At 37.2% G+C, this 25,309-nt stretch overlaps 1 long non-coding RNA gene across 1 annotated transcript in view; it reads right to left on the bottom strand.

Annotated features, from left to right (window-relative positions):
• Positions 1-25,309, bottom strand: part of LOC122795817 — a 108,306-nt gene that overhangs the window by 9,115 nt on the left and 73,882 nt on the right. Inside the window, exon 4 of the long non-coding RNA XR_006363868.1 lies at positions 1,931-2,051. This is a non-coding gene — a long non-coding RNA (uncharacterized LOC122795817). The remainder of the gene's footprint in view (positions 1-1,930; positions 2,052-25,309) is intronic.

Genomic DNA, 25,309 nt, shown 5'->3' with positions numbered 1-25,309 from the left:
CCATTGGTAACAGCACTGATGAGGTTCTAGTCATTACACAATTAAAACCACTTGGCCTATAAATTTCTTTATTTTTTGTGCTACACAAGATTATAATTATGAAAACTGAAGGTACACGACAGCATATTTATTATCAAATGTGAAAAACTTTTTCTTTTCTATATTAAGGGCTGTTGAGGTCATCCAAATGTCTGTACTTGTTTACTATTGGCATTTCGAATCCGCTTCAGTCAACTGTTTAGAATGTAAACCGAAATGCTGAATTTGGAATGCTGAAAAATAAACCAAAGTGAAAATGAATACATCGGCAACCGTGGTTCGATGTATTCTGCCTAGCAGGAGGTGATGTCACTCACCTCCTGCTATGCACATTAATGTACCGTTAAACTCTACAGTCAATGGTACGTTAATTCTACTATTTTGCAGGGGAGCTACGCCCCCCACACACCCTGCACATTAAATATGCCAACTTCGAGATCGCACTACAGTGAGGAATTGGGCTAATTCCCTGTTCCTCACTGAACCGCGATCTACCTGCACAATGTCAAACCCAAATGCTTGAATTACACTACCCACTGGCTGTAGTGTAGTAGATACATTTTGGTTCGATATTCTGCTGACTTGAAAACTGACAGTTGACCACATGCCAGTCAACCAATGCATTTTCAAGGTTTTCAGTGTAAACTGTCTGTACTAAATTTGTTCTGTTCCCACTGATGAACCTACTAGTTTCACACCAAAACTTACAGATTAACAATATTAAGTTGGAAATAAAGTTTACACTGCTTGAGAGGTGGTTCTCATCAATTACCAGAAAGTATGCTCATGCTTTCTGTAGAAAGATAAAGAGGTGGGTTAGCCACCCTACTAATTGGATTACCAAAATATTGGAATTTGTTTTCCGCTACTTCCATACTTTTCAAAGTTGTTTGGTATTTTCAGTATATTACCTCTTCCTTCCTTATTGGAATTTCTTATACTATCAACTAAAGGTCACACTGTGAAAGAAATGATTAGTAAAAAAAGCCAACATGATAGTATACTGTTCATATGCTTATCTTACGACATGAATATTACTAAACAGTATATTACAAGTCTGCTATGAGATGCTCTGGATAGCCACATGAGATTTTATGCTCTAACTAGAAATATATCCCCAGATAAGTTATTAATGCAACCAAAGAATTTCAAAATCCATTCATTTTTATTAGAAAACCAAATGTCCATGCATCCATTAGGGATAGATACGTGGACAAACTGTTTGAATATTAAAGTGAATACGTTTTTGGATAAGTACCAAATAGATATGGATAACCCACAATCAGCACATAACAGAGATTATGCATGCAGTCCAGTAATCACCTAATGTATTGTGTAATATGGTTTTATACATTTTTCACTCTTTGCATTGTCTTGATTCAGATGCAGATCTAATGTATTCCTAGCAGTATTGTTTCAATGTCAGGGCTGGTAGATGAAGTTTGCCATTATAAATATTAAATTGTATTTCATAAATATAGGACTAGTCTAGTAGAAATTACTATCAGAAACCCATATAAGGCAATTCCTAAAGTGCAAAAAATAGATTTTGTAAGTATCATTCTGCACTAAGCATTTGATACTTGCTAGCTCCACTGGCATAGAAGTATAAAATTCTGAATACCATCCAGGTGGTCCACATTAGATTAATGGCTCAGTCACCTGTTGGAGATGAAATGGGGGAAAAGAGGCATGATGAGGCTTAGCTTGCTTATCTCTTCCTAGGAGGAAGATGGTGGGTAGCATATGTCAATGAACATTCTCTGTGGCTGAAGTCCTGTTGGAAACTGAGGCTTGTACTGGAAACGGATGCAACCTACAAAAGGGAATTCCAAGAGATTATCTTGCACACAGAAGCATGGATGTCATTACTAAGGGCAATTATACTCACCCCCTTAAGCATGACTGGGCATGTGCACAGGAAGTTAGGGTTTAATGTGAAAGCACAGATCTTCTAATGCATAGAATGATTGCTCCCACTTCTGGCTAGCTGAATTCCTTGAATCAGACACCTGCGAATGAAAGGGAAATAGTCATTCACTCAGGAAAAGCAAATAGGTTCATAGATTGGCTATGATAGCAGGACTCAGTAATCACCGTGGGAAATCAGCCCCCAAAAAAAACATTTAATACTTAATGTTCAGAAGACACACATGCTTTTGCTGCTTAGACTGAAAGATAGTAATGCTTAGACTGGGAAATAAGAACTATGGCCAGATATTATTTCAACAGAGCTCCCTACTGAAATGCCAGCATTTGAAATGCCAAGTGACCACAAGCCGGAAAAAGTTTAAAAACACAGGAGAAGACCAAATTCTGAAAATCGCTCTTCTCCTTAAAACCTCTGCACCCCCTCATGTGCAGGGCAAGCCCCCCATACACCCAAACTTATATATGCCAACTCTGAGAATAGTCATACCTCAGGAGAAAATGGAATATTCCAAGAAGTGACGTCTTGAACTTTGCATATGTAAGTCCATTCTTTCAGTCATCCAGTCTCCATGTTTCAGGACTTGGTCTAGCAAGTCCTGTCATTTCGTATGGTTACCTCTAAGGCTTTAGTGTTGATATGTTTTCTTCTGTGATAACTGTTTAGGTTTATTTTTTTCCCTTTTTTATGTTTATTATATCAGGATATCAACAGGCCTTCTTATTAGCTTCTCTGTTATGTATAATGTAATGCTTTTCTGCATGTCATTTTCTGAACTCTGGTACTATCTGTGAAGTTTCAATAAACTGGGACATTTCATTAAAAATAGTTTACTTAAAAGATAACTGAGTGGACCTGTGTGAAGTAGGAGGCAAGCCTCTAAAACCCACAAAGAAGGGGCTTCAGTCCCTGCACCCATTATAATATTATATTATACAAGGTTGTTAATAACTTGAAAGGGAAGTTAGCAGGTTTGATGGAACAGTCCATTAAATGACTAGGACTCAAAAGACTGCATAAATACCAGCAGGAACACCTATATGTCTGCAGTAGTGTCATTATTGATTTGCTCCACTTGCTCATAGCACTGTTGATATGACTAAACAAAATCACCTTCTTTAGCTGTTATACTTTACTTTGGCTGCTACCACTTAGGCATCCAATTTCAACTGGCAGTTGCTGTTGCTGTTTTAAATTATGATCACATTCTTTCTAGGCACATTCACTTTTCTCATTGGAATGATGTAAGCCGATCACAGTTTACACTTCTTGACTTTAGCCAATCAACATTTAGACTTCAGGATGTTGGGCTTCAAACCAGTTACAGCAAGTCCTATTCTAAGCCTAATGTGGGTTAAACACATTAAAAGCAGGGGAGCACTTTAAGATAACTTTGGTGACTGGAAGTGTATATTGCTCAGTAAAAATTGAAATACAACTGTTATTGCCCCATGCTGTACTTCAGTAATGCATTTCTTTAGAAATCACATTTGCCTTGATCATATCTAAGGGTAAATGAAAAGTATGGAAAGAAGTTTTGGTTAAGCATCCCAACTTCACTAAACCTGCTAACAGAGGTTGTAATTAAATAGATGTACTTTTGTAATGAGATAAGAATGTAAATCATGAAGTGGAAAACAATCAAGGATGACCTTCTGTACCACCAGTAAGATTGCTGGCTGGAGGTGCTGCTTGCATTTTGGAGAGTTTGTACAATTTATCACATGTTAAATAAAAAAAAAAATTAGTAAAAACATAAAATTTAAATCTTTATTAACAATAATACTTTTTAATGTAAAATTTTAAAGCCAGGTTCATTTTCTTTATGGGCATTGAACATGAAATATATCTTTGATCTAACTACATTATCAGCCAAACAGAAGACTGAAATTTAAAAAATAATATTTTCTAACAATATTATAAACATTAATGCATACAATTCACCAGTCTTTTCATGTTCATTCTGAAGACTGATTGCAAGTCACACATTTTGCTTGCTTGTCACAAGTTCAGTGAAGAAAGGTGGAGATGTATGGGAGGAGATTGATGGTGTGCTACAGCAGGCTGTGAGAATGAAGTAGTAATGTTCTTCATCCTGTAGTCAAGTGTTTGATTCCCTTTCTCTCTCCACTTGCAGACCGTAGTTTCTAAAGTGTAACTGGGGTGTATAAGTACATGTAGATGCATTACTATGCAAAAGTACAAAAACATCTAGATACAGTAGTGTATACTAACATTAAACAAGCTCCTTCCACATATTCCTAGTGCATTGGTACTCAAGTAACCTAGCCAATGTCATCCTGATTTTATCTTCAGATCTTATTATCCTGCAAAATTGCATATTTGTCAGTCATTACACAGTATAATGTACTGGGAATATGGGAAGATAAAGAAGGCAGATATGTTGCAGTCTCATAGGGATAGTATGGGATTCAAAGGTTACAATGACAGTGCTTTATTACCTACCAAAAGGTTTCCATATGCTCAGGAAAATAATTGTAGAAATTATGTACTTAAAAAAGGGCATACATTTGATAACAGCTGACTGGAACATAATATTTAGAAAAGGTTACATGAGGGAGGCACAACTCCCATCTTACAAAATGAGAAAAGGATAATAGGAAATTATTAAACACACTTGGGCTAAATGATATTTTGTTAAGCAGCGGGGAAAGTTAAAAGTGAATTTACATATTAATCTGCCAGACACTCAGGATGGTCCAAGATAAACAAGGGATTCATTAAGAAGGAACATGAGGACAGAATAATTGATATATCTATAGGCCCTATAACTATCTCAGTAATTTATATCTTGGGGTCTGCCCAAAACCTAGACAAGCATTAGCAATTCCCTACTTATCAGAAGAGACATAAGAAGTTTAAAAGTTGGTCAGCTGTATAAGGTTTGAAAGAGAAGAAAGAATTTAGTGAGAGGAACGGGAAGCCTTTAAGAAAGACATAAGAACAAAGGAACAGTACCATGCCAGGCAGCAACCAATGGGAACCTCTGCATTGAGCATGTTCTGTATACTCAAATTTTGAGAGTTACAGCTGAAAGGGAAAGAAGAAAACTGTATATAGTTACTTAAGGAAATAGAATGTATGGAAGACAACATGATACGGATGCAAAAAGTACCATAAAGGACTTAAACTATTCATACACCCCTAGGGCAATGAAGGCATTAGCTGCCTGGCTTAGACTTAGACAACAAGATGTTGCTATAAACGTAGTGTGTATTAGAAATCAAAAAAACAGATCAAAAACAGGACAGGTCCTGGGAGTAAAAGGGAGTACTATGGTGGATTGTAGCAAACAGAAATTGTAGGGGAGAAAGCTGCCACATCATTTCAAGATTATTTAAGGGTATTACAGCTGTCATAAGTATCAGATTCTCAAAGTGCTGACTTGATTAAGAAAATTATTTATAACAAGATTATTAAAACAATAGTCAGGCAACATCTGCAAGAGATCCAAAAATTAGGGGAAAGAAATTTAAAAAAATCGTTAATACTTATGAATAAGATTTTGTTTGAAAGGAAGCTACCAGATTCCTAGAAAGAAAGAACACTAATCTTTTAATGAAAGTAGAAACATGAAATATCTAGTGTCAGATAGACCTATCACCATACTTAACCATAATTACAAAATATTTATGACCATTTTAGCCACTTGGCTAATGACAATACTGCCAGAAGTGATCCATCCAGATCAGTTTGGCTTTATTTGATGTAAACAAATATTTGATAATACATTGTGCACCATAATGGCAATAGAAAATGTTCAAGTAAATGAAAAGGAAGTAGCAGTGATCAGTCTTGATGGTGAAAAGGTTTCATCAGGGCAGAGTGGAGGTTTATATCTACACAAATGCATGGATCTCACCATAACCAATAGAACCAAGACTCTCTCCTCCAAAAAAAGGAAGCCAATCTGGTGGTTCCCTGCCATAAACAAACTCTACAACAGAAGGAGGAAACTGATGCGGAATAAGGTGAAGTCCCAAGACTGGAAAAATTCCCTTATCAGCTTCAACAAAAACTTGAGATCCCTCATCAGATCCTCTAAAGCTAGCTATGAAAACAGAATTGCAGCAGATAGTAAAGACATCCACAAGCCCTTCTATAGTTATGTAAAGAATCTTCACGGCAATACCCAAATTTGCTCTGAGCTACTGCCCAATGGTACCTCCTATATCGAGCCAACAGATATTGCCAGTATACTGGCCGACAGATTCAGTGACAACTTTACCCCCCCCCCCAAAGGACCAATCACAATACCAGTAGATTGCCAGGCACTCAGTATTACTGCTCCACAGGTTAAAACAGCACTGTCCAAGGCCAAGAATACAGCTTCTATGGGACCTGACAATATCCCTGGCTGTGTTCTACATGAACTACAGAGTGAACTGGCACCTCACCTGTGTGCCCTGTTCAGCCACAGCCTCACCTCAGGCTTTATCCCTACTGAACTGCGCACTGCAACAGTCATCCCTCTCCACAAAGGAAGAGTGACTTTCGACCCTGGGAACTAAAGCCCCATTAGCCTGATGAGCCTGATATGCAAAGCTATGGAATGCATCATCAGGCTCATCAGGCTAATGGGGCAATAGTTCCCAGGGTCTGGGAACTATTGCCCCATTAGCCTGATGAGGCTGATATGTAAAGCTATGGAACGCATCATCATGGACCTAATAAACAAGGATATAGGGAATATCCAAACTCTGGATCCCACACAGTTTGGTTTTGTGAAGGGTAGATCATGCCTGCTCAACTTGGTTGACTTCTTTGAGTCAGTCACCAGAGATGTGGATGAAAGTAAGGTGGTACATACAGCCTACCTTGATCTAGCCAAAGCTTTTGATACCATTCTCCACTCAAGAATCATAGAAAAACTCACTAAGCTAGGCATCAAACCCTATATCACTAGGTCGGTTGCAAACTGGCTCAAAGATAGAACCCACAGTGTGAAAGTAACTAACTCCAAGTTAGACTGCCAACTATTCACGAGTGGAGTCCCACAGAGTTCGGTCCTGGGTCCTCTCCTGTTTGGTATCTACTCCTCTGAAGTCCAGGCAAACACAAAGGGACACTGTCTGACAACGTTCACAGACAATTGCAAGTTGGGAGCTATTATTAACTCCCCAAGTGATGTTGACATCCTACAGAATGGCCTCACTGAGACCAACGACTGGTGTCAGAACCATGGCCTTAAGCTCAATGCCAAAAAATGTGTCATCATCCCCTTTGGTAAAAATCCATTTCCTATGACTTACCACATTGACGGTAGTCCACTGATCACAGAAGGCATTATAAGAGATCTGGGAACACAGGTTGACAGCAACCTCTCTTTTGATCACCACATTGCCACTGTGGTCAGAAAGTCCTTCTATGTGGCACATCTCATTACTAAAGGTTTTGCATCCAGGAAAAAAAGAGGTCATTGTCTCCCTCTACTCTTCCCTCATTAGGCCAGTCATTGAGTACAATGCCCCATTTGACATGTACCTCACTAGACACCTGCAACAACTGGAGTGGCCGCAAAAGTACCTCACAAAGAGGATCCTAGGCCTTAAACACTTGTCCTATATGGACAGACTCAAAAACATCCAACTATTCTCTGTCTCATATCACCTACTTAGAGGCAATCTCTGCTTGACTTACAAAGTCATGTCTGACCCAGCTCTGTTAGAAATGCTACATTTAAAGAAATCCCAATCCTTCCACACTACATGCTCCAGAGCCCTCAACCTCATTACCACAATTAACAGAACATACTGGAGGGACAGGTTCATAACTCAGAAACTGCCCATGCTATGGAATAGACTTCCCATGCATGTCAAGCAGAGCACCTCGCTGACCGTTTTCAAGAGAAATCTTGATGAGTGGATGGGAAACAGAAAATTCGCCCCGGGGATAACTCCAGTGGCTCTACTCGACAGAGGAACTGGGAACTAAGGTCGGTTGGCACTATTCAAGGGTAATCCTATAGCTAGGCTTGTAAAGGCCCCAGGGACTTTAGCATAGTACACATCTATGAACCTATGAACTTATGATGAAGGAAATAGTAATGCTGGACAAATGTGTAGCCTTGCTGGAAAACATATATCAAGGGTCTAGTGCTAGAAAGAATGTAATGGCAGCCATGTCAACTAGATAGGGTTCCCCCTGTTGCCTTTATTATTTACAGTATACTTAGAGACACTTGCAGTGTGTATAAGGAAGTATAAAATGGAAGGCTCTAAAAGAGGAAAAGAAAGATTTGAAAATATCATTATATGCAGATGACATATTATTAAAGTTTGGCAAACCAGTTAGAGACCTAAAGCAAATTTTCCTTCGGTTAAGCCTATCTGATGAGATTGTGTTCTATAAATTAACAAAGACAAGATGAAAGGACTACAAATCAAAATACAAGACAAAAGGTAGCTGACTAATACATATCCAAAAATATGGGCACCCAGACTGAAATATTTATGTCTCTGCCTGGGAGAGATATTGCAGGATATGAAAGAATAGTCATCTCAAGAAATGCTGAAAAAGATCAAGGGAAACATATAGAGATGTAAACAGCTACACCTACATTTTGATAATTATTTTCAAGTGTTACACTGACATGTTCTTCCACACATTTTGTACTCAGGACTAGCATTAGGAATTTTGATAAATGTAAAAATGTTACAGATCATTTTTCTGGGACAGTTTTCTGACAAGAGTGTTATGAGATAAGATAGTTCTGTTAAAGGAATATGAGATCTGAGAGCACTAGATCTACCCAAGTACTTGAAGTCAGCTGAATGGATGCATTTATAGTAATACTGTACTACAATGTGCAGTGCAGTTTGGAAGGATATGCTTTGAGAGAATGATAAATGGATAAGGAGAAAAATATTTTTTAAGGTTTCTGGGAAAGAGCTCTAGAAAAGCTAGTCAGCCCTATGTTACTGGCAATGAAACAGGAAATATTAAAATGTTGGAAAGACTGACAGCTATTGGAATGGGAACACATTCTTTATTTACAAAAATAGTAAGGAGAAAAACAGACATATGATAGAAATGAGGTGAGTTAGGAATAGAACAAAATTAAAATAATGAAATCAACTGATATAAAAAAGAAAGATACTGGAATGGGAGAAATATAAAGAAGAGTATCAATTAAATAGCAGCCTAGAATGTGATTTTAAGAGAGTAACTAAAGAAGTTTTAAACTCTGCTTGGGTCAAAATAAAAGAAAAAGAATAACCTCTACTGATTAAAATGATGCATGGGTTGAGAACTAGATTATTAAAGAAATATATCTGGCACATACAAAACAGTGCAGCAAGATCAGGAGACAGGGAAAACAACTAAAATTATACTGACTTGGAAAGATTCATTGCAGTTAGAAATTAATAAAAAAATGGTTGAGTAAAATATGTTTACCATGAGCCAGGGCATGAAAATCAAGGGAATTTAAAACATTTGCATGACAATGCCTGCATAAATATTTCTATAAACCACAGAGAATAGCAAAGCTTTTCTACTGAGCCCAAGAGAATTACTAAAGATCAGGGGTGGCTCATGCTATTGGACTGCAGGACTGCAGCCCCCCAGCTGTACATAAAATGAGATTAAAATAAAAAGAAAAAATAAATTAAAATAAAAAGAAATCTTCTTGTCTTTCAGAAATAAAAAAAACAAAAGCAATCCTGGGAACTCCACCCATACATGCGTGTTATTCCCAGCCAAGTCACACATACATAGATAGGAGTCAATCTGGACTGCAGGAGAACCAGTCTGGATTAGGAAGATACCATTCAGACCACAGAAATCCCAGATGTCTATGCAGTTACAACTGCATAGACTCGAAGGAGATTGGACTGCAATGTCTGCAGGCTGGATATTGCTCTTGAGGGAAGGGAATGCAATGTCTGGCTGGGTAACGTGTTTTCACAGGGCTTGAAGCTGCACCAGAAGTATTTTGCTGCTGCTATTAACAGTGGGTGTGCTGCCATATATTAATAGATATATTTGTATTTATGTTTCTGCCGCATATTAACAGAGGTTGTGTGAGCTGCACTTTACTGGAACATTATTTGCTGCTACTGCTATATATTAACAGAGGTGTGTATGTGTGTGTGTGTGTGTGTGTGTGTGTGTGTGTGTGTGTGTGTGTGTGTGTGTGTGTGTGTGTGTGTGTAATGTCCCAGTTACATATAGATGGTGGCTAGAGAGACTCAAATCCTGTACCTTGGGAAGCAGGTAGCTACAGCTTAGCTTCCCTACCCACCACCACTTGTGAAATATTTGCCTCATGTTTTTGTTCTGTTCCTCATAACATCTGTGGTTTTCTGGATTTTTAATTCACTAAATAATGACAGGCATTTGAATTTCAGACCATATTCTTCAGAACGTACATGGTAACACAAAACAATTTATTCTAGCAATTTTCTGTTTATACAAACAACATTTGAAAATTGTCCCTATTTTTGGGGCTGTATTACCCATTATTGGCTTTGTCCAGTTTTTTCTGCTAAGAGGTTGAGAGCTATGGTGAGAACTGAATTCACTGAATATGTTTGGGGGCTGTAGTTCCCCATTATTGGGTTTGTTTAGGTGTTTTGTGCTAAGAGGTTGCGAGCTATGGTTAGAACTGAATTCACTAAATGATAGCCATTTAAGTGTGCCTGTCTTTCAAGAAACAGCTGAATTGGTATAATGGTATGTTGCTCTGACTCTAGTGCACAGTGTCCTGGGTTTAAGACTTGACAATGAAATGCATGGTGGTAACACAGCATTTTATTCTAGCAACTTTCCAAGATTATACAAGCAACGTTTAAAATGTGCCCTAGTTTTTGGTCTTTTGATCCCTCCCCAATGAATTTTGGCTTTTTCCAGATTTCTTGTGCTTCAAAGTTGACAGATACAGATGAGTGTTGAGTGAATTTTACAAGGAGCTAAGAGCCTGAAGATAAGTTTAGTGCTGCATATGCTGAGCCTGCTTGCATTGCTAATAGCACAACAGGTAGTGTACTTGCTTTTGATGCAGAAGGTTGTGGGTTCTACTCCAACAGTATATAGATGGATTGCTGATACTGTACGGTGTTGTACTTTTAAAGGGGGTGGATGCTGCAGTCCTGAGAATATCCTCTTTGGCAGAGATACATAGTAACGATGAACCTATTATCAGTTTGCCATCCATTCCCTATTGCAATATGACTAGCTTATCATTTTTTATTATAACATAGGCATTTTATTCCACAAGGGCAACAGGCACTTTATTTGTAGATGAAGCCATGGAATATAAAATTGTTTGCTAGCAGCAACCTTTTCATTAGTTACAGATCTCTTTAGTCTGGAATTATTTAGATGATTTACTTCTGCAGAGATTGTGTATATTTACTGATACTGTTGGATTGTAGAATTTTGAGTAGATTTTTATAATGGAAATGTTCTGACTAGGGCAGTTTTGTCATTATTGGTGCATGCATTTTGTTTCATTGTTTACTTTAAAAATGTTCAAAACAATATATTTAAAACCATCTCTAACAACTGTACTGTATTATACAAGGAATGTAATTTAATACAATCAGGAAGATGTATCAAAGAACACAAGTATGTTTCCTGCGCAAGGGGCCTATGAATTGAAAATTGCCCAAAGTTAATCTTTATCTGCCACTGGCCAGATTTATTTTCTTTGAATGTGGATTTCAATGCTGTTTCAATTAATGTGAGTTTTAAGGGCAGAGAAGTTTTAATGTTATGTATGTTTTCATTGTGAGACTGCATTGCTTTGTTTAGAAGATGTTTATTACTGTCTGTGCTGTAAAATGTAAAATAAAACTTTTAAATGAAATCCAAATAATCGTAGAAGTAAAGCAGTATGCACATTACAGTGTTTAGGGTAAATGGGTTGAAATAGCCAAGTAATGGGACATTGGAATAGCTGCAAGGGGGAGGCCCCATTTGACCATAATTTTGTGAAGGGGGAAGGGCAGCAAACTCAAACAGCCCCGGCTGAACTATACCTCTCAAATGCCCAGATTTTTGTAGAATGAATAGATTTTTGCTGCTTATTTTTGGTTTGTTCCTCATAAAATTTGTGTTTTTTGGCAAATCAGTTAGGACTGAAGTCACTAAATAATGACAGGCATTGAGTTTCAGACTTCATACTCTTCAGAAAACTGCATCCTAAAGCAAGACCTGTTATTCTGCCAACTGTCTAAGTTTATACAAGAGCAATTTTTAGAACTGTTTTTCCCCCAACATATGTGGCCTTGTCCAGATTTCCTGCATTAAGAGTTTGAGAGGTATGCGCAAATAAATCGCTATATAGAATTAGGTATATCCAAACCTCTCAACTCTCCCCGATTTTGGCTCAAAATGTTGCTCTCCCCCTAATAATCCCTCCACAAAATGGCAAATTTGGAAGAAAACGTGGAGGGTTTACAATTATTAAATAATTGTAATGATCAGAGTTATAGATTACTTTTAATTTCAGCAATGCATGGAGATTCTCTTATTTTGTCAGCTGCTCAAAATAACAGTACTGATATTAAAAAAATATCCCTTCTTTGACAGGTTCCCAGCTGTATTGTGTGGCTATTTTATATTTTTGCATCACATTTTTGGTCTGTTTTTCATAAATGTGTGGTTTTCAGGCAAATTAGTGGCAAATCATTAAAGACTGAAGTTAGAAAATAATGACAGACATTTGAGTTTTAGATGTCATACCTTTCAGAAAATTCATACTAATGCAAGACCTACTATTCTAGTATCTTGCTAAGTTTATAAGAGCAATATTTAAAAATTGTCCTTATTTTTCGGCCTTTGTCCCACTTTTGTTTATGGCTTTGTCCCGATTTCTTGCTCTGAGGTGGAGAGGTATGACAAATGTGTCAGAGCTATCACCGTCATTCAGAGACATTTCAAATTGTGACATACTTGTTGCACCCCACTTTCCTACATAGTGACTCTGGATGTGTCCAAGCAAGGCAAGGAGCAGTATTGCAGTGTAAGTGTGCAGAATATCCCCCCATCCAAAGTAGACACTAGTACTACAGTGGCTTTTCATCTGTCCTCAGTTTTGCACAATGTTCTGGTTTTCTGTCATATTTTTATACTGTTGATTTATACTTCTTATTCAGAAAATGCATGTTGGTACAGTGCCTGTTGCTCTGTGTTTAAGTAGCAATGCTTTAATGACCATTAGGTAAGCTTGTCTGAGACTGTATGATGCAAGTAAACTTTAATAAGCATACTGTTAAAGAATTACCAACATTAAAAGCCTTTTTGTTGTTGCCATGCAGAGAACATTTACATAACTAGACACCGTAAAAGCTTTAGGTACTGAAATGCATATGACAGCATTTGTAATAAAGGACAGAATTACAGTATTTTCAGAAGCTCATTACATTTGTTGGAGACTTGCAGTCGTCTTTGCAGGCTTTACCCATAAACTAAACAGAATGCCAATCTATCATGTATGGTCCATATCCCATGCAGTAATCCTTTAAGCACTTTATCTTGAGCTTCTTTCTTGTTTGCTGTTCATTTTTTTTATTTTGATCATGTTTTCCCCATGAAGCAAGTAGATAGTTGTTGTCAGGCAGCAGTTCTATTTTGGATAAGAAGCATTTTTACAAGTGAAGTTATCACAGAGATTGCTACTTTCAGCATGTTACTTGGTACTTTTATAAAGCTGAATATAAATTATAATTAGAACTCCAGTGCAAAGAGAAGTGGTTTGAGTTGAGTGTTGCTTGTTTTTTATACTTGATTTTGACTTACATTTAAAAAGTAATTTATTTTTCATGCCACAAAACCTTTTTGTTTCCATCTAGATATTAAGTAAGCTGTCATGTAGCCAATGCAATGAAATATGTTTTTTCTTCTACAATACCTTTTGTCTTGATTGGACTCCCATAATGACAGTTTGGCACCCAGGGCAGCGTATTTAATTAAAGTCCCAGTTTTTGTGTTTTTTAGCATAGCTCCACTCCTTTCTAGTTGGCCAACCCCCTTCTGGTTGGCCCCATCCATTTAGCTGTCTCCTGCAGCCCCCCTTTGATTTGAAGTCACCAGCCACCACTGCTAAAGATGTGTCCAAGGAGCAACAGGAGACTGGCAATATATTTTTGGGATTTTAGTGAGATATTTCTACTTAAGATGAGCTCCAAGCTCTAGTGCAGAATATGACTGGGCAAAACATAACCTTTACAAAAGCAGTACTTTCCTTGGTATATAAGGAGATACCAGGAGTTATCAGGAAGGCAGGAATTATTACTAATATTCATGACATTGGTTACAAAACTGTCAATAAAGTGAAAGAAAATAGGAAGCCCATATCAAGCAGAGGTGATAAAATTAGTTGAGGAGATTAGAATTCAAGATTAAAGAGAGATAACTGGAAAATGACAAGTCCATCAATAGTTACTGCAGCTCACACATTTAAAAAATATTAAATAAAAAAGATTCATGTGAGAAATCACAAAAGTGGAACTGATATAATTAAGAAACGTAGTGGTTAATTAGAAACATATATAGGGAAAAGTACTAAATTTGCCAGTAGACATGATAATATCATAAACCACAAGCTTGTCTCATTCATCAGACTCAGCAGGGGGCAAGTATCTTTTTGTATTTTTTTATTATATAGTTAAATTGATGTGAATCAGATGTTATTATAAATTAGTTAATTAGGTAATAGTTTAAATTCTGTGATTTGTTCAACTGTAAATATTTACTCAATTAAGGGATGGATAATGATATGATTATTATTATTATTAAAGGAAAATGTATCTGATTTTGTAAAATATAAACAGGATGTAGGAGCATGAATAATCATGATATGAAACAAAATACTGATTGGACTGAGAATATAATATATCAGATTGTTAAGATAGACATTAATAACAACAACTGGAAAGTATTGAAATTATTGGCTATTGTCGGAATAAGAAGTCAGCATGCATGAGGATTGCCTGTGATGTACATATTGTTGTGACAGTTTAATAAAGTTGATAGATGCTAAAATACAGTCATTGAAATGTTCAGATTCAAAAAAATCTTTATATAGCACAAGTCTTTTTAGTCCCTCTTAGAGATTTCCTGTTAGAGTTAAACAATGGAGTCTTAATTTTCTGTTGGGATAATAAACATTTGAGAGTGGAATGGAAAAACATGCTTTTGACAAAGCATATAGGCAGACTGACAATTTTTGATTTGATGATGCATTATCAGACAATAAAATTGAAAATATTTTCTGCACTGGTATCTAATGAGCATTGGTCAGTTTGGAAAGGCACTCACCAGGATTTATTAAAAATCATGTAGGCTTCACACAAAGCCTACACAATGTTTAGGTGTGAGCGAGATGGGCAGCAGCACTAATCATATATGCATGTTGCTCATAGCGCTTACACAAATACAAGGTCATTTTCATGGCCAGCAACAGTGTTGGTGGCCATGAAAATGTGTTGAGCAGCATGAGCACAGACACAGTAAACAAATAAGCTTGGTTATGGGCAAGCTTGTTAAGCATGCTAGCACTGACAGCACAAAAAGGTACATAGGGAAATAATGTAAGCTGGACCAGGCAGGGAAAGTGTACTGAGTGCAATGTGCAAACAAATAAAAGATATCAGTACAGAAATAAGGAAAAGGGAAGCGAAACGGCAAGGGCAACAACAATCAATGGTTTAGCATGCAGGGAAAGTGCACTGAGGACAGTGTGCATACAAATCAAAGATACAAATACAGAAAGAAGAAAGAGGAGAGAGTAAACGTTGAAACTGTACTGAGTCGTGTCTCAAAGACAATTAGGTAACATACAATAATGCAGTATGTATGTCATAATATATAATGGTCATCACACTTCCTGAGCAAATATACTTAAATAGAAATGGACATGAATGTATAAGATGTGAGAGTTACACAAAGTAACACTGGAATAGAAGGGAGTAATGGTAAAGGAAAGAGAATACTTACTAAAAATGGCACTGCTTTGTTATGTAAGACAAAGGTTACAGGGAATGATAATATTTTTCTATCTGAAAACCTTCACTCTACAGAAAATGGCATCATTTTTCCAAAAGAGAGGTAGAAAAAAGAGGAAAGGGGCAGATGAAAAGGAAGAAATCAAAACTGAATGTGGAAGGATTGAAGAACATTACTGTAAGAAAAAAAGAAGAGAAAAACAGATGTTGACTACATGGCTCAAGCTGTGGATTTACAATACCAGTTGGATGAGAATTTAATACACAATGAAAGTGGGATTAATAAAACTAATGGTGATGAAGGTCTATCCTTCGTAACAATTGATAGAGCAGATATTATTGTATCAGAAGCTGAAGATTCTTCAGAGCTGATGAGCAAAGATATTCTTGTAATTGGTGATTCAATTATTAGAGGAACTGATACTTATATTTGCAGAAAAGAGCATCAGATAGTGTTATGCTTGCCAGGAGCAAAAATAGAAGATGTGAGACAAGCCTTGGAATGCCTTAATGTAAAGAAGTATGGATCCATTTTTATTCATGTCGGTACAAATGATGTCATCCACAAGGATTCTCTGACTGTTAGTCGGGAACTGACAGCCCTCTTAGATAGTATAGCAGGTACTGGTGTTAGGACACATTTTTCACAAATCACCTACAGAAGTGATAGTCAGGTTACTCTGAATGAAAAGATTTTTGGGGTAAATACCTACATGGAAAAAATGTCCTGTTTTAAAAATTGGAAAAGGGTAGACCAGGCAAGCATAGACTTGGGCACACGTGTTCAGACAGGATGGTATGCATTTGTCAAGATCAGGGAAGATAATTTTTGCAGCAGATATTGTGCAATATTTGACAAACACTAGGCAGGATTTTTGCCAGGTCGAAAATTTAACGGTTCACAAATAGCAACATTTGATGCATCTCTTATGGTTGTTAATGCTAGAAGCATTAATAATAAAGTTTTTTATTGGAAAATTTGCTACTTTCCCATAAGATTGATGTTGTTATTGTTTGTGAAACATGATTAAAGAACAATGACTTGAAACCAGTTCTGTCAGGGTATAAATATTTTTACTGTAACAGACATTCTAACAAAAAATCAGGTGGAGGTGTTATGACAGGGATTAAAGACAGTTATAAGACCTGTGATTATTACTTGTTCAATGATACACAAATACTATAAACTGTGTAACTGTGACAATAAAGACAATCCTGGAACATATAGCAATTGTTGTAGTATACACACCGCCAAAGTCAAGTGCAGATGACCTAGATGAATTTATACATACATTTATTGCACAAAACACAGAAGGGAAGAATAATATTAGCTGGGGACTTAAATTTACCAGAAACAGACTGCAATAATATTGAATCAGCAATGTTAGTAAGGAAATTATTCACAACCTATATTCAGGAACAGCAATTGTTGCAGATTGTAAAAAAACTACCAGGGGAGGGAACATACTACACATTGTTTGCGTTCCTAAAGAAATTACTGTTACTTCAAGTCAAGTTTTACCACCATTGATGTGCAGTGATCATGGTGTTGTAAAGGTTAATTTGTTGCTAGATAATTATGCCAAACTGAAATCTAAACCAATGCACAGAAGGTTAATTACAGATTATATGGAAGGAAAACAGTCACTATGTAAAACTAACTGGAGTGAGGTGTTCATTCGAAAAACTGCAGATGGAATGTGGAAAGTTTTGAAGGAGAAACTGTTTTGAGTGCAAAAAATCAAAATGAAAATGTTTAATATCAGGATCTAGGCATACAACATCAGGGAGATATAATTCCATAAGAACAAGATATCTGATTAAGGTGAGAGACAAAAAATATAAGAAATGGAAGAGAGGTCAAACCACAACTTTGAAAACTGAAATAAACAAACTGGACAAATAGATTGAGCATAGTGTGAGACAAGATTAAGACAAATTTGAAGGAAATTTATATAAAAATATGAAACCTTTTTATAGATACATAAGCTGTGGAAGGAGTAAAGATCCACAAACTGATAAACTGTGTGCAGATTCTAAAATTTATTCTCAGACACAACAGATTATAGATATATTTACAAAATCTTATGCAAAACAGTTTGGCTCCACAAAAGGGGTGATAAGTTGTCCTAGTGACAGTGAGGAAACCTCAGATACTGGAATCAAATTAGATTATATTGAAAAAGAACTGCGCAAACTGGATCCAAACAAAGCACAGGGAGGAGATGGAATTAGTAACAATGACCTGAGAACACTTCAGCAAGACCTTATGGTACCATTATATCTATTGTTCACTAGGTCATATAAATATGGAAAGATTCCTCAAGATTGGAGACATGCAATTATTAAACCTGTCTTTAAGGGAAAGGGGAGTAGGACAAACCCAGAGTCATACAGATCCTTAAGTCTACTTTCATGTTGTGGAAAAATAATGGAGAAGGTAATATTGGATAAGTTATTGTCAGAACTGGATAGTTTGGGACTTGAAACCATATATCAGCATGCATATGTTGAAAATAGATCTATTACCACCTGTAACATGATGTCCTATAACAATATAATAGCTATGAATGAAAGATTGTGCTGTGATGCAATTTATACAGATTTAACTTCAGCATTTGACAGGGTCATACACAAAACACTGATCAATAAATTAGTACAACTAGGTATTGATGTGCTCTTGATAAGATGGGTAGCTGTATGGCTTACAAATAGGACATGGTAACTATCATACAGCAACTGGACAGGCAAAATCCTTGGTTACAGTCAGGTGTCCCACAGGGCTCTGTCCTAGGCCCTTACTTGTTTAGACTGTATCTTTCAGACCTAACATTTCTATCTGAGGTGTTCTACAGTCTATATGCAGATGACCTGAAATTGGGTAAACTGATTACATGTGTTACAGATAAGGCATGTCTGCAAAATAATTTGTCTAAATTGACCGTTTGGGCATAGGAGAATAATATGCTGATAAATACATCAAAAACTGAGCATATGAGATTTGGGAGACATAAATTAAAAGGTGAATATTTAATACAGCAGACAGTGATTGAAACTGTAGACTCATTTAAGGACCTGGGTATATGGGTAGATTCAGCTAGGAGTTTTTTTTAACCATATTAACCAATAGGTTAATTATAGTTATAGAATAGGTTGTATAAAAAGATCTGTAAAGTCTAGGAAATCAAAAATGATGAAGTCATTGTTAGTTACATTAGACCCAAACTTGAGTATGGAATAACAATATGGAAACCCTATAAGAAAACAAGCATGAGAAAACTGGAAAGAGTACAGCAGAAATATACCAAGAGCATCCATGGATGTGAAAATTTAAGTTATTATGAAAGACTAAAATATTTGAACTTGTACAGTGTCTCTTACAGATATCTAAGTGGAGATCCTATTCAGGTATATATGGCATTTACAGACAACTACCTCTGGGAATATTTGGGGTTATCAAAAAGTACTAGAGAATCATCAGACAACTTGTGTAGAAGATTCTATAGGAATGAGAAGTGTACTAATTGGTTATCAGAGAGAGCAGCTGATACATGGAACAGACTACCAAATTACACTAAAGCAAGTACTAATTTAGATATTTTTTAAGAACAGCCTGGACACTTATTATGGGAACAAGTGTTTTGGTATGTTGGTAAGCTAGAAGGGCATTAATGCCCATGCTTGAAATATTTGTGTGTATGTATGTATGTATGTATGTATGTATGTATGTATGTATGAGTACTTGTGATATAAATGTAATTAACATGCTGACTTGAGATGATAGCCAGGATGTTACTTACATTACTGAATATTTGCATAGCCTGAGTTTCATCAATATGAAATGTTTGAAAAGAGGAAAGCCTCATCAGCCAAAATCTTATTTGTCAAGAATCAAACCCATGCCATCAATGTTACTGCTAAGCTGTGTATTAACTGTGTACACCACAGAAATATGCATACTACATGTATCAAGAGGAACACCCTTGATGGGAATTCTAATGATTATGGATCCCATAAGTAGGTGTGTGTGGCCTTATAAAAGTGGGAGCAGGTTGTGCCATATGTAATACCTGTAGGCAAGGGTGTTATATATGGCAGGCTGTGCCATATGTAATACCCTTGTCTAAAGCACTTCTGCCTGACATATTTATGAGCCATAAAGATAATAACAGATGGCCATGCCACACCGTGAAGTTATTTATTCCACACAGCTGTGTATTGTCTGCAGCTGCCACAACAGAGAGCAATGGATATTGTTACAAACAACTGAAATTTATGTGGGAATTAAGAAAGGATCCCTGGTAATGAGTGTCACATGAGTGTCAGACTGATGGCAATTAACTGACTATGCTGCTGTGCACATGCATGTGATCTGTCCCCTATCAATGTTTCTTGATCAAGGAACCTTTCTCTATATTTGTGTATACATTACAACCATGAAATTAATCACACTTTATGTGTATAATACAATAGTCAATCCATGTGCCACATGAGCACTCTCAAACATTGCCAGAACAAATGTTATACTGCCCTGAAATCAAAACGTGCATTCATATGTATCAGTGAAACATATCAAGGATTAGTACTGACATGATGATATGGTTGTTGTGTGACATCAGTACATTTACACACATTCCTGTATGCTAGAATTGAACCTTAAGCTGTACAACTTCTCCAACTAACAATATGGGTATGAATCACATGCTTCACAGTGGCACTCTCAACACAGCTGTGGAAGTTCACCTATGTGAACTCATTATATCAGATGTACTTTGGGCATAACTTTACTGATAAAATGTGTGGGGGGGTGCTTCTACCAGTCTATGTGGACACCTTAGAACTACCGGGGATCTCATTCATGCAGAACTGTTACGGACAGAAATGCTTACAGTTACTCAAAGCTGGTTTTGAACACATGAATAAGTGTTCAGAAACTCAGCACCATAATGGGTTCCATGAATGTGCCATGGTATAAGTACATTTTCAGTTGTGATATGTCTGTCTGGGTGAAAGCATTACATGGTGTTAATGAATCAATGAATATGTGCTCTGTAATTACTTTGAAATAATCTTGCTGTATGTCAGACAACATTGCCTGATGCTAGGTATAGCCAAACACCCCATGTGGCCTCTTGCTGCTGTCACTGTGATGCTGTAACAATACATATGTACAATGTGGATACAATCACTTATCAGAACACATGCCTTCTTAAGGCAACAACATACATTACATTGTCTCATGTCCTCAGTTGTGAGTTGTCTTACTACAATCGCTATGGAAGAAAATTCTAATCAAATGACAGCATCAGTCTTCAATACAGCATTTCTAAATAAAAATTAGAAAAACCTCTTGGAGGAGGAAACAACAGCTAGACAGTAACATATCACATGTGGCTGACAACACTGTTAACAATAAGTACAGTAATTGTAATCAGCGATGTCAGGATTTGAACTATATCCCTAATGTCACAAGCTACAGAAGATTCACTGGAACACAAGTGTCATTCCAGATTTATTTTACAACAGTGACACTGCACATTTCAATGGCTGACATCACCACTGTGTATTACATACAAGCTTCCTCAAAAAAGTGGTCACAGAGCACAAGCACACTGTATTGCTATACATCATCTATGTTTTTTCCAGCCTGTTCTGCACAGAAAGATGAAGAAACACACATTCACAGGAGACATTCACTCCTATATTTGAGCAACCTTCCCATCTACCACACAATCTACAAGCATGTGTATTATATGCACAACCCACAAAGAAATCTAACTTCATGTGGGATAGACTGCATGATTGAAGGGATGACATCAGCTGTGTCTTGCAAAAGGGATGTGTATGCAAAACCCACATCTCCAGGCATGTAGGATTCTAAATGTTGCCATCACAAATGTGTGTAAGACACTCCTGCATTCATCTAAATTCACACATACACAGTCATAAGATTCTCACTGCTTTATTCAAGTTCCTACCTATCTACTCCCAGAATCTACAGGAATGTGTATGACAAGCATGTGCCATAGGTAGGATAGGTCAGACTTAATAGTGTGAGAGTGCTTTTTGGAAATAAATACCTCATCAGTGTGTCACATACAGTATGTGTTATTGGAAATAAGGAAAAGGGGATGTGGGTTTCATGGAGCCATGTAAATGTTTCTCAGGATTGGCAATCAAATGAACACAGCTGCTGAATAAAGCCTCCAGTGATGCTATGGTTCCATTATCACACACAAGTTAACTGAGGTGAGATTAGAGCTCCCTACCTATCTAGTCACACAATCTACAAGGCAGCATACTTAGCTCAAACACCCCTGCATAAATCTGACTTTTACAATGCAAGACTGCACTTTTAGAGGATGACATCATCATTGTGTTGCATAGAAAATGATGGAGGGAGAAGGGTGTGACACTGAAGTGAACTTACCCTCCAGTGTAAAAATTCCACTAGAATGGTAGTTGAGTGAAGACAACAGTATATAGGGTCATGCTTACCTAACTCTACACCTAGCCCCTCATACATACACACAGAGTGCTGTGAGATAAACCCCCCTATATATCTAGTTACAATCTCTAGAGGACACAGTACTTAATGCAAGTACCACTGCAGAAGTCTGACTACTACAGTGTGAGAGTGCACTTCTTTGAGGATGACATCATCGGTGGGTTGCAGAGAAGATGATGCTGGGAGAAGGGTATGACAGTGAAGTGGAATCAGCTTTAAGTTTAAAATTTTGCCCAGACTGTGATTTGAGGGAGACCAGCAGTACATAATTCATGCTTAACTACCTCTACACCCAACCCTTCATACATATACACACAAGTTGAGTGCTGTGAGATTAGAATTCCTACCTATCTATGTTACACACTCTAAAGGATGCAGAACTTAATACAAGTGCCAGCACAGAAGTCAGACTTCTACATTGTGAGAGTGCACTTTATACAGGGTGACATCACTGATGTGTTGCACAGAATATGATGTTGGGAGGAGGGTGTGACAGTGAACTGGACTCAGTTTCCAGTGAAAAAGTTTCTCTCAACTGCTAGTTGAGAGAGGCCAGCAGTACATGGCTACAAAATCATCTGAATCATGGCAACAGCATAATATAAGAATAGTTTATGGTCATTAAGTGCTTTCATCCACAAGGGACTTCATCAGAATAACAAATATAAAAAATCATCAATTTTTATACTTTAAATTTTTATATTACCCAATGGTCAACAACAACTAATAATGTGTTGCACCAATAGAAGACTCCAAACAATTATTTAATAAAATTTTTGTTATGTAAAAAACATTTGATGTTAATTGTTTCATTGAGCCTCGGAATGTGACTGCTTGCATTCTAATCTGCCACAAGGCTTTCCACATTTGCAAACTGTTCTTAAAGTTACCACACCTATAATCCAAACTAACACATTCCGAAATAGTGAAGTAAAATTTCTTAAAACTAGTGCAAGACAAAGTATGTTTGTACAAACTGTTCCCCATATCATTGGTGTTGATCGAGTATAAATATTCCTTAATACATGTCACTAACCTCTGTGTAGTCATACCAATGTAAGAGGGCTACAACATGCCAATCTTTCTGATCTCCTTAATTGTTCCCCCAACAAAAAAAATATTGTCTTGATTATTGAAAAAAGCTTGATTGTTGAAAAAAACTTCATTATGATTTTGTGAAGAAGGAATATTGTTGGAGGTTTTATGAGAAGCCCAAAGTGGCTCTATAATATTGGCCTGGTTGACACACTTGGGAGGAACCAGAACCGGATAAGCTGTTTGAATCCAGAGATTTTGATACTGCTACTTACTGCTTCTTGCTTTGCAAACTGCTTTTTACTTTCACAACTGACTTGCTGCAAAGGTAGGTTGCCATCATAAAAATATTTATATGTTTGAACCTAAGTTATGATTTGTATTTCACATTACAAGTATTGCTGTACTGTCTGCATTATTCTCAGTAGCAGTTGGCATGGGCATGTATACCACAGTAATTTCTTGACCATGCAATATTTTCTACATAATAATGATAACAATGTAATGGAAATTTCAATATTGAAAGCTGATCACAGAAGAATGTTGCATTAATTATTATCAAGGTCATGGGTTCTTGCATTAGAGCAGTGACCATTTTGTTAAGGCTTGAATGTGTACCTGATTAACCTCCATGGAAGTACATATCAGAACAAAAAGTGTTAACCATTTTTCCTTGACATATGTACATTTATTTTATAATACTGAAAGCAATGCATTATTGAGTGACAGAAATGTTAGTCCTGCTATGAATTTTTTATCAGGTTCTTTGTTTTGCAGTGGGGGAATGAATTAACTTGCATGTAGTTATGTGAAGCCTTACTGTTTCATGTATTTTGTGTATCATAGGATCATGGGAAGTTACTAGGCTATTGGCCCTAAGGCCCTTACAAGTCTCACCAAGAATTTAGCCCATGTTCCAACATGTCAGCACCATATGCCACTGTCAAGCAAGGACACAGGTGGAGTCCCAGGAGTGTATTTTCTGTTCCCCATTCAGTTATCCAGGTTATGGTTAAAAAGGTTTAATGAGGTTCTCTGCTTTACATGGAGAGGGAGTCTATTCCACAAAAGGGGTAGTCTCTGGGACACAAATCTGTCCCACCAACAAGTTCTATTGATTTCACAGACCAGGTTGAGGTCACACGTCGGGTTACTCGAGTGCAGCTTGACTTGTAGATATACAGCAGTCCAGTCAGGGCAGGAACTGAGATTGCTTTTCTTGGAGACAGAGTTCACCTCTGAGGAGTCTGTAGAAGACTGAGTAGAGGGACAGGGCTTTTAGCCTATCTGTGTAGGGTAGATGTTTGAGGCCCTGGATTCTCTGGGTGAGGAACCTCTGTGGTCTCTCCATCTCCTGAATGTGCTTTGTGAGGTACAGTACATGCCAAAAGGAGAACTGTACTCAGTAATGGGTCTTCTAATGGGTGAATATGGGAATGTTATGACCACCTTGTCCCTGGATGAGATAGCCTTACTAATGAGGTGTACCATGTAGAAAGCTTTCTGTACAATGGAGGCAATATGGTGGTCAAAAGTCAGTTTGCTATCAACCTGGGTGCCCGAGTCCCTCACAACTGATTGCGTGCTTAGTGCCTTATTATCAATGTGATCATTTGTGGGGAAGTCATTCTCCCCAAAAGGGATGATGATGCATTTTTGGCATTCAGTTTGAGGCCATGTTTCTGGCACCAGTCATTTGTTTGGGTAAGACCCTCTTGGAGGATGCCCACATCACTAGGGGAATTGATGACAGCACCCAGCTTATAGTCATTTGCAAACTTTGTCAGCCATAGCCCACTAGATTTGGCCTGCACCTCTAAGAAG

This window comes from Protopterus annectens, chromosome 2.part2 (assembly GCF_019279795.1).
Source record: "Protopterus annectens isolate FY-2018-M chromosome 2.part2, PAN1.0, whole genome shotgun sequence".
NCBI lineage: Eukaryota > Metazoa > Chordata > Ceratodontiformes > Protopteridae > Protopterus > Protopterus annectens.
The sequence above is the reverse complement of the archived record's forward strand: the minus strand, read 5'-3'. Positions and strand labels throughout refer to the sequence as shown.